Genomic DNA, 13,825 nt, shown 5'->3' on the forward strand with positions numbered 1-13,825 from the left:
ACTCCCGACAACAAGAACCAGAATGAGTATGGGCCAGTTAAGCAAGGACAGGAGGTGGACAATGTCAACCTGGGCCAACAACCCACTGGTGTGTGTGAGAACAGACACTGGGAGGAGACCCGATTAAGAAGCTTTGGAAATTCCTTCCTCAGGACCCAGTACCTGCAGGTAAGCACAAGAAACAAGGCAAGAAGCAGCCCAGACCACGCCAGTATCTACCAGCATACATGTGGGTCAGGTCTGGGGACAGTCTGGACCAATTCATGACACCCACTAGCAGATCTGAGAACCAGGATAGGAGGCAGGAGGAGCCAGACTGGGCTGCAACACCAGCCAGTTCACATTAGGACGGGGACAGCAATCAGGCTGACCTGGAATAGGCTGCAGTACCCACCAGGAGGAGCTCAAACCGGAAGCAGGCTAGACCAGGCCACCCTGCGCAATAAGATTGTGGATGCTGAGGTGAAGCAAGTCATGCCAGCCTGGAGCCAGCCTGAAGCCAGTGGGGGCCGGGTCGTGAGAACAAGGGGCAGGAGATTTGATAGGGCTCGGGTAGCATGGCTCGGGTCCTGGTGCCCACCTGTGTGGTAGGGGCCAGGTTCATGAGCCCCGGGGATAGGGGATCTGGTGGGGCTTGGGTCACTTGGTCACAGTTCTTGGGCACACTTGCAAGAGCATGTCCTACTTAGTGAGAAAGGTTGAGCAGTAGACACAGGCCCTGTTGTAAGAGGAGAATATGATAGCTCATTTGGTGCCATCGCAGGAGAACAGAACAAACTGGACAACTACCCCAGTCAAACAACGACAGCAAAAAAATCTCAGTGAATGGAGACTTGAGGCTTTGGGACATTGGGAGGACTGCATCATCCTTGGATCAGTGAAACTGACAGCGTTTCAGAACTATCCAAACCACTTGGGCAGAACTCTCAGAATGTGTACACTTTGAGACCCTGGTTTGATAAGAGGTAGCAGTTCTTCATCCCTGGGTACTGGCACGTTTGGAAAGTCGTGTGTGGCTTTCCTCTTTGTCTCTCTCATTCCCCCAGAAACAAAAAGACATAGCAAATTTGGAAACAATGAGTTCACCCAATTTTCCCTAAACCCCAATCCTTCCCACCATGACCAACAATGTAATCATTATAAAAAATAAAATTAAGAAAAAAAAGAAAGTTTGTTCCTGGAAAATAGAATCAAAAGATACTACAGGATCTGCTGTGGCTCCTGCATCTGTTCCCTCATGTTACATCCCCTCTCTCCCTTGCTCAGTACGTATGACTCATTCTTTCTGTTCTTTTTTTTTTTCTCCCTGCTTAGTCTCCCTCATAATCCTATCAGCATTGCAGGTCAATTCCCACGTGTGATTTGTTTGTTTTACTTTGGCTTCTCCCACCACACTAAACTCAATGAGTGCATGTGCTGGGTATTCATTGACCCTGAGTACTGAGGATCCACAACTTCTGGCATGCTGCAGACTTTTGGAAAAATACATGTGGAATAAATGGAATAACATTAGGAAGGAATAAAGTCATCAGAATGCATCATATCACAGCATTCATTGGGGTTGTTGAGTTGGCACATTAGTGAGAAGGCATTGCACGTTATCATTACTGACAGTTGTTACCATACACTGAGGACCTGGTAGCTACTTAGGCTCAAACACTGAGAGCACATCAAGCAGACAGCATCCTGAACTTGGCATTGATGACAGCAAGGGATACAATAGCTGGAATTTCTCTACTTCGAAAGATCCTGGAAAAGATGTTCTAATTATTTTGTTGATAATCTGTGCCTCAACAGGATTTCAAACTTAGAATTAAACTGCTGCATTTGTGTAAAAACTCTCCCTTCTTTAATGTCTTCTTTAGCTGAAATGTATTAGATTCTTTCATTTCACTACCTTATGAGAGAAAATTTTCCTTTTAAAAAACTATTAAACCTCAGATAAATTTTGGTAAAGAAAACGTGGGTTTCAAGTGGGTTTGCACTGTTTGGTACCATAGCCAGTGGCTATGGAATGCTTTATTCATGCAGTTCCTTTTCCTCCCAGTCATGAGTCACACAGTTGGCCATCTTACCTATAAAATGGACTGACTGCACTCAGCATGGTGCTAGAAGATTGAATTAAAGATAGTGAAGTATATTTTAATAATATCTGATCCAAGACATCATGCAAAAGTGAAATATACTCACTGCCTTTTCCCATCTCTTATAGCTCAAAGCAGTGATCGGTTTCATTTCTGTCACCAGGCTTATCACACATTTTCTCTTCCTTGGTTTCCACTTTCCTCATGGTGGGATCTTTCCCTCACCTCTCCTACCCTGAGCCCCAACAGTCCTATGTGCAAGAATCCAGCTGCCTGTACAATTGTGTCATTTGTGGGTTCCAGTTGCTATGGTAGCATGAGGGATTTGGAGGTTGTGTTTTCCTTTATGAAGACTTTTCTGCATTCCTCATCTCAACGTAAGTATTATGAGATCACTACTAATCCAGATGCCCTTTGATTGTGATTTGTGTCTAATGGAAACTCTTGATTTTCCTAGCTATTTTTCGCCTACCTAATCCAGGAATGTTGTGTAACACGGTTGCTGGGCTTTGTGTTCTCATTGTTGTGAGTGGCAGAACAGCCAGTATTATGCAGTCGGTCATCGTGCCTTCTGTACATTACTGCTCTTTCATACCTTATTGCTATCCTTTAACTGAAGTCTTTTCAGATCACCCAGATTCATCCTTTGTTTGTTTGTTTTACGTCTAGTATGTTTCTAAATTCTGTAACTTTCTCTGTCTTCTTCAGGCTCCTGTCCCAGGACAACAGTTGCTTAGAGATCTTTAAGTCTTACAAAGTTGAGTTAAGTGATCTACAATCACATAGAGAGGTACACTGCACCCTGATTCATGCAAACTTACACTTACTACAGGAAATCTTTGAGCTTTCTGTTGAAAAACCAAACACACTTATAACTGGCTGCTTGATTTGTGTTATAGATAATAGTTTCTATTTTTTTTTTTTTAGGATTTGTTTATATAGATGACAGTTTGACACACCCTGGAGCTGTGCTGTGTCCTGTTGAACATAGTCAATTTCATAGAGCATCAGCATCAGAGAAGGTCATTGTGTGACCATCCATGATGATCAAGACAAAAAAAAAATGCTGCTCTGTAATCAGGTTTCAATACAGACAAAACAGGAAATTTATCCAAACCACAAAAATGGCCAGTTTCTATCTTGGCTCATATCAAAGACAGCTGCTGCTTTTTCAATGGAAGTTTTAACCTACTTCCCTCGTTCTCCCTTAGTATAAATGAAGATACCTAGTTATAGAACTATTCCAGCTTCCTTACATCATCCAAACCAAAGCAAAGCTCTCACTTCTTTAATCCACTGTTCAAAATTACCTAATGTAAACGTCAACCATATAACATCTTTGTTTCTCTAACTTACTGAGAGACTTGTGGTTCCCCAGGTGGGCATTCTCTCACAGTATGATGAGTAGGAAATTTGTTCAAGCACACATGTGTTTCTAGAAGTTCTCCCAGTGCAATGGTGAACCACCGCATATTCATTCCAAACATCGGTTGTATTGACAAGAGGAAATCAAAGCCCAGAGAGGAAGAGAGGGTACCTGGAAATGAATGGGTTTCATTAAAATTGAATGAATTCTCAAACTGTCCTTCCACTAGCAGCCTTCCCTGTCACATATGGACTCCCTTCCAGGCTTAGTCTCTCTACCTCTTTCATTCTCCCTTGAATCAGTCTTGTAGCATTAAGCTAACTTCCTTATGCACTTGCCATTTTCCCTTTCTCTAGCTTCCAACACAGGATTCCATTCTTCCAGGACATAGCCTCCACAGAAGCATAAAAAAATTAACTGAGTTGTAATATTCAAAATCAAAATACACATGGTTAAAAGCTCAGATTCACAAGAGTAGAGACCTTTAAAACTTTCGTACCTTATCAGAAACTCCCCCAAGGAAAGAGGGGTGTGGATACTTATTGCTTTTTAAAAATTATTTAGTTATTTGCAGTAGGGTTGGGGATAATATGAAGACAGCACAGAGCAGTGATCTTTACATCGAAATGGCTTATCCTCTAACACTATACAAGAGGAATACCTCTTGGCCAATCTTTGCAATCTTCCAGCCAACCATCCATGCAGGAACTTCACAATGGATTCAAAAACAGTGTTCCACACCTGCCCCTTGCATGCTGTCTTCTGCCTCCTTCTTCCCCCACCCTTTCTGTTATAAATGGTGCCACAGTCTGGATGGCTGATGAAGTCAGAAATCTAGACATCATCCTCCATCCTTGATTTCTCTCTTTCCATACCTCCACTTGAAACCTATCAGCAAAGCCTAACACTTCTTCCAAGATACATCCTGATTTCAGGTCCTCTGTCAGTCTCCAGTTTAGCCTCTATCACCATTTTCCTGTTCTTCCACCAGTTTGTTACCCTTCTACAACCATACTTAGCCTCAATCTGTTATGTACACAACTTAACCTTTATAAGTTCCCTTCTTTCAGAACTCCTCCACTATACTTTCTGTATTTTCTTTCCAAGGACCTCCGAGTCTTAAGAAACCTAATTCCCATCCACCTCATCATTTCCATCTCATCTGTGCTCATGTTCATCTTCTTCTGACCTTATACCTTCCTGACAGTATAAAGCAAGGATCATAAGCTCAGATGTATACAGAGGCAAGGCAGCTGTTGTTGGAGGATGAAGAGGCTACTTTGGTGGGTTAGTATGCCCACACACTTTATCCAATGGGAAGATGTTTCTCCTCTCTAGGAGAGCATCTGTCTTCCACAAGGATTCACACCTGTCACACCTGTCCGATTCCCCGTAAGTCAAAAGTGCAGGCTCTAAAAAGAAATTATTCATGTAAAAATTACTAGCACAAGATTCTAATTTGTTTTTATTCACAATGTAGGCCACTAGGACGTCTGTCAGTGAAAACTGCTCATATATGACTGCCAAGCTTCCATCATCTAGGCTACATGAGGCCGAGTTCTTTCCTGTGACCATTTTGCACTCACCTTGTCTTGTCTGAGCACTGTGTGGGTTCCTTAGGAGGCTACTTCCTCTGCCTTCCTGGTGAGAGCTCTTCAAAGGACAATCCATGGACTTTGAGCACCTCTGACCTAGAGAACAGAGGAATAAAACCAAGATTTCAAGCTTACATGTTAACAATGACAATAAAACAAAACAACACAAAACAAAAGGGAGTAAATTTTGTAGCAATTTGACAGTGAGCATAATGATCTCTTGAGCATAATGATAAAATCATGGGACTTCCATCTGGTTTTATTGTTGTTGTTGTTATTTTTTTAATGAAGTATTTTTTCTAAAAGATCAGACAGCAACTGTGTTAGGCTAATGAGCCACAGTCTGTCATAGCTGTTCAACTTCACCACTGCAGCACAAAAACAAATCCGACAGAGGTAAATGAGAGAGGCTTTGTTCCAATAAAACTTTATTTATGGATGCTGGAATTTGAAATTCACGTAATTTTAATAGGTCATGAAATATTCCTGTATTTCCCAACCAATTAAAAATTAAGCAAAACAAATAATATCTTTAGCTGTTGAGCCATACACAGACTAGGTACTTAATTTGGCCCATGAGCTACCATTTGCCAATACCTACTCTGTAAGTTATAAACATTTTGATTTTGACATTATTTATTCTTATTGCATTTTATAAAGTGCTAATCTGCATTAGGCTGGAAATTTTAAAAGAAAAACTGGTTTTGACCACTGATAGAAAATAGTGTTCTATGTCTCATAGTTAAATCCTTTTTTTTTCTTTTAAAAATTTATTTATTTTTATTACAAAGTCAGATATACAGACAGGAGGAAAGGCAGAGAGCAAGATCTTCCGTCCAATGATTCACTCCCCAAGTGACCACAGCGGTCGGTGCTGCGTCATTCCGAAGCCGGGAGCCAAAAACCTCCTCCAGGTCTCCCACGCAGGTGCAGGGTCCTAAGGCTTTGGGCCGTCCTCGACTGCTCTCCCAGGCCACAAGCAGGGAGCTGGATGGGAAGTGGAGCCGCTGGGATTAGAATATGGGATCCCAGCATGTTCAAGGCGAGGACTTTAGCCACTAGGCCACTGCGCCAGGCCCAATGCTACCTCTTTAAAGAGGCATTCCTAGATCAACTTACCAATTATAGATTGTGTCACTGACTAGACAAAATAGTTCAGTTCCCTTTGTGGATGCTAATGTCCTACTTAAGGATGAAATTATGTAATGTATAATTTCAAATGCAGGTAGAGCCAGGAACTTCATCCAGGACTCCCAGGTACTTGGACCATCTGCTATTGCTTTGCCCAGGCAATTAGCAGGAACCTGGATCAGAAATAGAGCAGCTATGACGTAAATCAGGGACCATAGGGATTGCCAGCATTTCAGGCAAGCAATTTACCCACTATGCTATAATACAATAATAGATAGTCTTGGTCTTTATCTACTTTCCTCAACAAAATGGAAAGCTCAGGAAGGGCAGGCTCCATTTCTAGATATTCACCTTTGCTTCCTTCTCCTTTTTTTAAGGTTTATTTATTTATTTTTATTGGAAAGTTAGATTTAGAGTGAGACAGAGATCTTCCAGCTGCTGGTTTACTCCCCAAGTGGGGCAGCCAGAATACAAACCAGCAACCATAAGGAATCCCTGGCGCATGCAAGGCAAGGACGTTGGCCACTAGGCTACAGCACCTGGCCCATTTCTACTTTTAAATGAATAAATAAGAAAAAAAATTGAGGGCAGTGAAAAAATGGACCTTGGAAAATTTTAAAGTTAGTTGCAAAGGCATTCACTAGAGAGATGGGCTGTGGATAGTTAGTATAGAAAACTGAGTGAGCAAACAGAAGGTTGTGACCAGAGGTTTATTACATGGGACAGGAAGGAGTAAAACATTCTTTGCCCACTATGTTTTTCTTCCTTCCTTCCTTCCTTCCTTCCTTCCTTCCTTCCTTCCTTCCTTCCTCCCTTCCTTCCTTCCTCCCTTCCTTCCTTCCTTCCTTCCTTTTACTTTTTGCAAAAGATTATTTTCATTAGACAAATTTACAGAGAGCAGGAGAGACAGAGAATAACATCTTGCATTCATTGGTTCACTCCCCAAACGGTCAGAACCACCAGAGCTGAGCTGATCCAAAGCCAGCAGACAGGGGCTTCTTCTAGGTTTTCCACATGGGTGTATGGCCCCACGGACTTGGGCTGTCTTCCAGTGTTTTGCCAGGCCATAAGCATGGAGTTGGATGGAAGTGGAACAACCGGGAGCTGAGCCGGTGCCCACAGGGGATGCTGCGCTTGCATGTGCAGGATTAGCCAGTTGAACTATTCAGCCAGCCTCTTGTATTTTATTTTTAATCTATTGTTAAAATGTTATCAATAACTTAAAAAAGAAATATATTTGTCATAGCTTCATTTGAATCCTACTATTCTTTTAATTTATTTTAATCTTTTATAATCACCACAATCCTTCACCTTTTTGAAGGTTCTAAATAATACCTCACAATTATATTTTTTCCAAATGTGGAAATAATTACTCTATTTCCTAAGTAGCTCCTGGAAAATTGTCATACCTATAGCACTTAAAGCAATCTGAGACCACATAGGGCTCTGTGCTCCTCCTCTCCCTACACATTGAGTCCTCGTGAGCAGTAGTATTGCTCTTTCTACTCTGTGTATGTGTGTGTGTTCGTGTAAGTATGAGCCCAGTACTAAGTGTAGCTCAGAGTTGATGCTCTGAAGGTGTCTGACGAATGGATTACTGTATAATCATCACAATTTAAAAAAAAATTATTTCTTTTTATTGGAAAGTCAGATGTACAGAGAGGAGGAGAGACAGAGAGGAAGATCTTCTGTCCAATGATTCACTCCCCAAGTGGCTGCAATGGCCAGACCTGAGCCAATCCGAAGCCTGGAGCCTGAACCTCTTTCGGGTGTCCCATGTGGGTGCAGAGTCCCAAGGCTTTGGGCCGTCCTCAACTGCTTTCCCAGGCCACAAGTAAAGAGCTGGGTGGGAAGCAGGGCCGACGGGATTAGAACCAGCGCCCATATGGGATCCCAGTGAGTTCAAGGCAAGGACTTTAGCCACTAGGCCACTGTGCTGGGCCCTAACCATCACACTTTCAACTTAATATTTCAGGTTTTCTAGAATTAAGGTTAATTTTTAGAAAGTTCATTCAAATTTTGGACAGACAGTGCTAAATTATTCTAAAATGTTCTACTATTTATCTAGTTATTTGGAAGAGTACTGATTCACTCCACTAAATGACTGCAATGACTGGGCTAAAACCAGGAGCCTGAAAGTCTATCTGGATCTTTCACATGGGCACAAGGGCCCAAGCACTTGGGCCATTTTCCATGTCTTCCCAGGTGCATTAACAGGAAGCTGAATTGAAAGTGGAGCCGTCACGGCTCAAACCAACACCCATTTGGAATGTCAATGTCACATGCAGCAGTTAAGCCCAGGGAGACGCAATCCCAGCTCAGTACTTTATTCTGTTTTTATAATGTATAATGCCATCTTTTTTCTACATATCCTGATCAATATCTGTGCCATATATCATTTATCTTTATCTTAACACATTATTTAGGAAATGGTTATTTACACATTGTTACTTGCATTTCTTTAGGTTTTTGTGAAACTGTTTTAAGCATATTATTATTTTGTCATTTATAATTGGCTGGTGCATGCTATCACACCTTTAAAGGAATCTCTTAACCAAAATGTTAACGACTATTTCTCTTCCTGTATTTGTGCACATGCTAATTCCATTATCTAAGACGGAAAAACAGAAATTGAAGGGAAAAAAGAAAGAGTAGTAATTCTTTACTATGTGCCAGTTTAATTACAGGTGCTTTGAGGAAAGAAAAAAAAGGCTTGACTTATGCATGTGAAAGTCAAGAGTTACAGAAAGATCTTGTGTCTGCTGATCTGCTCCCCAGATGGTGAATTCAAGGAGCCAGGAGTTTCATCTAGGTTTCCATGGGTAACAGGGGCCCAAACACGAGGGTCATTTGCTGCTGTTTTTCCAAGGCCATTAGCAGCAAGCTGCATTGGAAGTAGAGCAGCCAGGGCACAAATCTTGCTGTCCACCTGGGACGCCAGCAGCTCAGGCGTAGGCTTTATTCCACAGCACCAACCTTTGCTTATGTATGCTTTATAATCATTCTCTCGCTTAATCCTCTTAATGACTCTTTTTAGTAAATAGCATACAATATCCCTACTTTACAGTTGAGTAAGAAAGCATGGAAAGAAGCGGAATGAGCTTATTGCACAGGATAGGGAGGGCAGATCAAGAGAGAGTAGGGATAGAGCCTATCTGGAGAGGGAAAGGGGTTGAAACTAGGCTTAATTGCATCTGCAGAGCAGCCGGAGTTTCTTCTTAAGCTGCTTGTTAGGGTTAAGTGCCGAGTACGATAGGGACCAGGAGAAGGTGGGTGGGGTATGTTCCTTGCTGAGGCTAAGGAGGTAAGGCTGGAGCTAAGGCTCCTTGCTGAAGTTTGCATTGTACTGTGTTAGCAGTTTGGAATGTCCAATCAGCATTCCACTAGCCTCTAGAAGAACAACCTGCCCCAGTTTCACCAGTGTTCCAAACCCAATCCTACTTTAGTAGAAATGACTGATTGCAATCAATAGTGTGTGGGTCTTTCAGAATCCTGTGAAAGTTTTTACAGATGACATTTAAGTAACTTCCGGGGGTCCACAATCTCAGGCCCATCTTTCAGAGCAGGATCTGCCTGATTACTGCTTGCCTCAGGGATATTCCCACTGCCTGGAATCCTGTGGGGCTAAAGTATTTGTTCAAAAACAAATTTGTGGGCTTGATTTTCTTTCTACCACAGCCAGAAAGGAATTGTCTTAGATCAACCATAATCAGGGAACTTTTCAAATGAATGAGCAGAGAGCACAGAGCTCAGACTTCCCAGCTCCTGCCACCTCAGCCAATCTGCAGAGCCAAAAGCACCATTGCAGCTTTCCCTCCTTCCCGAGAAATCCTCATCTTAATGGTAAACCCAGGAAATTCAAAAACAAACACAAGAGCCTGAGATCAGCTGTGGACACCAAAGCTGGTGTTTCATTTGTGAGCCATTCATTGAGGATGAGCTGCCTTGGACAAAAGGCTGGTATTCAAGTTCGCAAGAAATGAAGGAGCTTCTTGATCAAAGAATAATCATTCTTCTCTTTAATAGGCTACTTTTTTTTTAAGATTTATTTTATTTTCACCACAAAGTCAGATATACAGAGAGGAGGAGAGACAGAGAGAAAGATCCCCCGTCCGATGATTCACTCCCCAAGTGACCGCAACGGCCGGTGCTGTGCCGAACCGAAGCAAGGAGCCAGAAACTTCTTACAGGTCTCCCACACAGGTGCAGGGACCCCAAGCCTTGGGCTGTCATTGACTGCTTTACCAGGCCACAAGCAGGGGGCAGGATGGGAAGTGGAGCTGCTGGGATTAGAACCAGTGACCACATGGGATCCCGATGTGTGCAAGGCAAGGACTTTAGCCACCCCGATGTGTGCAAGGCAAGGACTTTAGCCACTAGGCCACGGCGCTGGGACCCTTTAATAGATTACTTATGCCAACCTTTAAGTACACATGAGATTTAAAAAGAAACTATTGGTTGGGCCCAGCACAGTAGCCTAGTGGCTCACGTCCTCATCTTGCATGTGCCGGGATCCCATATGAGCACCAGTTTGTGTCCCAGCAGCTCCACTTCCCATCCAGCTCCCTGCCTGTGGCCTGGGAAAGCAGTCGAGGATGGCCCAAAGCCTTGGGACCTTGCTCCCATGTGGGATACCCAGAAGAAGTTCCTGGATCCTGGCTTTGAATCGGCATAGCATCGGCCTTTGAGCTCACTTGGGGAGTGAATCACTGGACGGAAGATCTTCCTCTGTGTCTCTCCTCCTCTCTGTATATCTGACTTTCCAATAAATAAATAAATCTTTAAAAAATATATTATGCTAATATTTTTATTATAAGAGTGAAAATGCAGAAAAAGGGGACATTTTTGCAGGTTGAACAATGTTTATGCTTCCTCATATAACGTAATAGAATGTTTTGTCTTGGAGCCAGGAGCAATGGGAATGGATAAATCCTCACCTTGTTCTTCCATTTGTTTTGCTTTTGCTTTTAAGATTTATTTTTATTGCAAAGTCTGATATACAGAGAGAAAGAGAAAACAGAGGAAGAACTTCCATCCAATGATTCACTCCCCAAGTGGCTGCAATGGCCAGAGCAGAGCCAATCCAAAGCCAGGAGCCAGGAGCTTCATCTGTGTCTCCTATGCAGGTGCGGGGTCCCAAGGCTTTGAGTCACTGCTTTCCCAGGCCACAAGCAGGGAGATGGATGGGAAGCAGAGCCACCAGAACACAAATCGTCACCCACGTGGGATTCTGGCGTGGACAAGGTGAGGACTTAAGCAGCTAGGCTACCATGCCAGGCTCTAAATCCTCTGAAAGCATTGGGATTCTGTATGGGTGCCAGTTCATGTCCTGGCTGCTCTACTTCCTACCGAGCTCCCTGCTTGTGGCCTAAGAAGTCAGTAGATGATGGCCCAAAGCCTTGGAATCCTGCGTACATGTGTGAGATCTGAAGGAGATTCCTGCCTCCTGGCTTCAGCTCTGCTCAGGTCTGGCCCTGCCATCACAGGTGAGGGCCAGATCTGGGAACAGGATGGGCTGAGCTAGGCCTTAGCACCCATGAGTGTGCCTGAGAGCTATATGGAATATGGGTTGGACCAGGCTAGGCCAAAGCAGAGGCTGGTATATACAAAATCCAGGGCCAGGGATGGGCCTGATAAAGATTAATGGGATTCACCCTGACTAGGCTGCAGCACTCACCGGTATGCATGAGGTCTGGGTCTGTAATTGGCTGTGTTAAGGGGTGCGAGCAAGATCACACCAGACATGTCTAAGGTTTATTAAAGAGTCTTTACTAACCACTAACCAATCTTAGTGATAATAGAGCACATTAGAAATAGCAAATCACAAGTCCATATGGCAATCCAATCAATAATAATAATCCCAAAGGGAACAAACAGTCATTATCCTTAAGTCCATTTGTTAAGCTGAAGACCTATGTCCCAGCTTCCCCAACAATATAAGCTACCCTAAGAGACATGCCACGAATAACCTGAACACACAAAGCTTCAGACATTTACCGTTCTCTGGCTTCTCTACCCACATTCCATCATTGCTAGGCCTCACCTCTCCTGGAACTCCTGATAGCACACAAACCAGAAGCATTGCCTTATCCATTGTCCCTTCTAAGCAGTACGCAGGAACATGCTCAGGGGATTACCTGTCCTAGGTCAGCCAAGAGTCAAGGTGCCAGGTAACAGAAAAACCTGACCAGAAAAAGAGCAAGCCCCCACTTCACAGTTCATGGGCACTTTAAAGAGGCTTCTGAGGGAAGTGGTTACAAAACAATGCAATACCTTCCCCTCTCAGTGGATAGGTGAGTCACAGGCAGGCAGGAGCAAATACCTAGGTGGTAGGGGAAGTGGCTGAGGATGGAATTAACATTCCATTGCTATCAGGACCCACCTTCAGGACAGAGGGCAGGGGACAGCCCACATTTCATTTGCCCACTGTCAATGGATGTTGGCTATCACTACCTGCACCCCATCATAGCTGGCTGGGCAGGGCCACAACACCTGTCAATTCGTGTGAGATGTGGAACTGGGGCAGAACTGACAAGACAGCTTGCATCCACTGGCATGTGCATTGACTGCTGCAGGTAACAGACCAAACCTTACCCTGCATTGGCTGGTACACACAGGAGTCAAGTCTGTGGTGACCCCAGCCCAGGTTTCTTGGGGGGACTCCTCAACTAGACTACTGGACTCAAACCCTGGCCACAAAGAAAATCACAGGATATACGGTCTGACCTTGCATTGCATGTGTTGGGACTGGGCCTCCTCAGTTGCTGTGCCTCTGTAGTGGACAACATGCCCTGATGAGCATGGGCAACATGACAGCCAGCTCATCTAGAGCAGCAGGGCCTTGCCAGAGGATGGAATGCAGAACAGGTTGGACAGTTCTCCTGGCAAGTATTGCATGTTTCTGGTCTGTGGATGTACTAAAGTAGACTTTGTCAATCAACAGACTGTAGAAAGATTTTCTCAACCCTGGAGCAAAAACTATTAAAACCACTCAAGGTACACCCCAGAACATTCACTAAGAGACTACCATATCCAGATGTGAAGACACAATACAACATGCATCCCTACTTCCAAATAAATGATGGATCCCCAGTGAAAGTGTTAGACATATCTAGACAATGGGATGATGGACTGTCTGACATTGTCTGTACCAGCAATGTTGGGGCACACTTAAATAGCAAGCTGATAAAATTGTAACTCCTTGTTACAATTTTGACAATATGGGGAAATCAGCTGGGGGTGGGAATTGGGGTAGGGGAATCCCAGACTATACAGAATCGTACCATAAAATTCAAAATTTAAAATTTAAAAAAATTTTAAATCATGAAGAGAAATAAAAAATATTCATTGAACCCACATTGGGTGTCTAAGGCTTTGTCAAATGACCATCCCCTCCTCCCTTGCAGACACAGAAGGAAAAACAAAGCTAAAACAAGTGTCCCACCCTCCTTCCTCCCTGCCTGACCCTTCCCGCTTTAGTTATGGGCCCACATGGGCTTGCATCCCTCTCAACTGTGTAAAAATTAAAGCTTTTAAGACATCAATTTTACCCTTATCTTTTAACTAAAATACTCTAGCTAGGACCAAAGGTGCATGTTAAATAGAGGTACTAGTAGCCAGGATTCTGTCTCTTTAATAAATCTTGGGCA

The sequence above is a fragment of the Ochotona curzoniae genome, unplaced genomic scaffold (genome assembly GCF_017591425.1).
Source record: "Ochotona curzoniae isolate NIBS_2020 unplaced genomic scaffold, NIBS_Ocur_1.0 scaffold_4683, whole genome shotgun sequence".
Classification (NCBI taxonomy): domain Eukaryota; kingdom Metazoa; phylum Chordata; class Mammalia; order Lagomorpha; family Ochotonidae; genus Ochotona; species Ochotona curzoniae.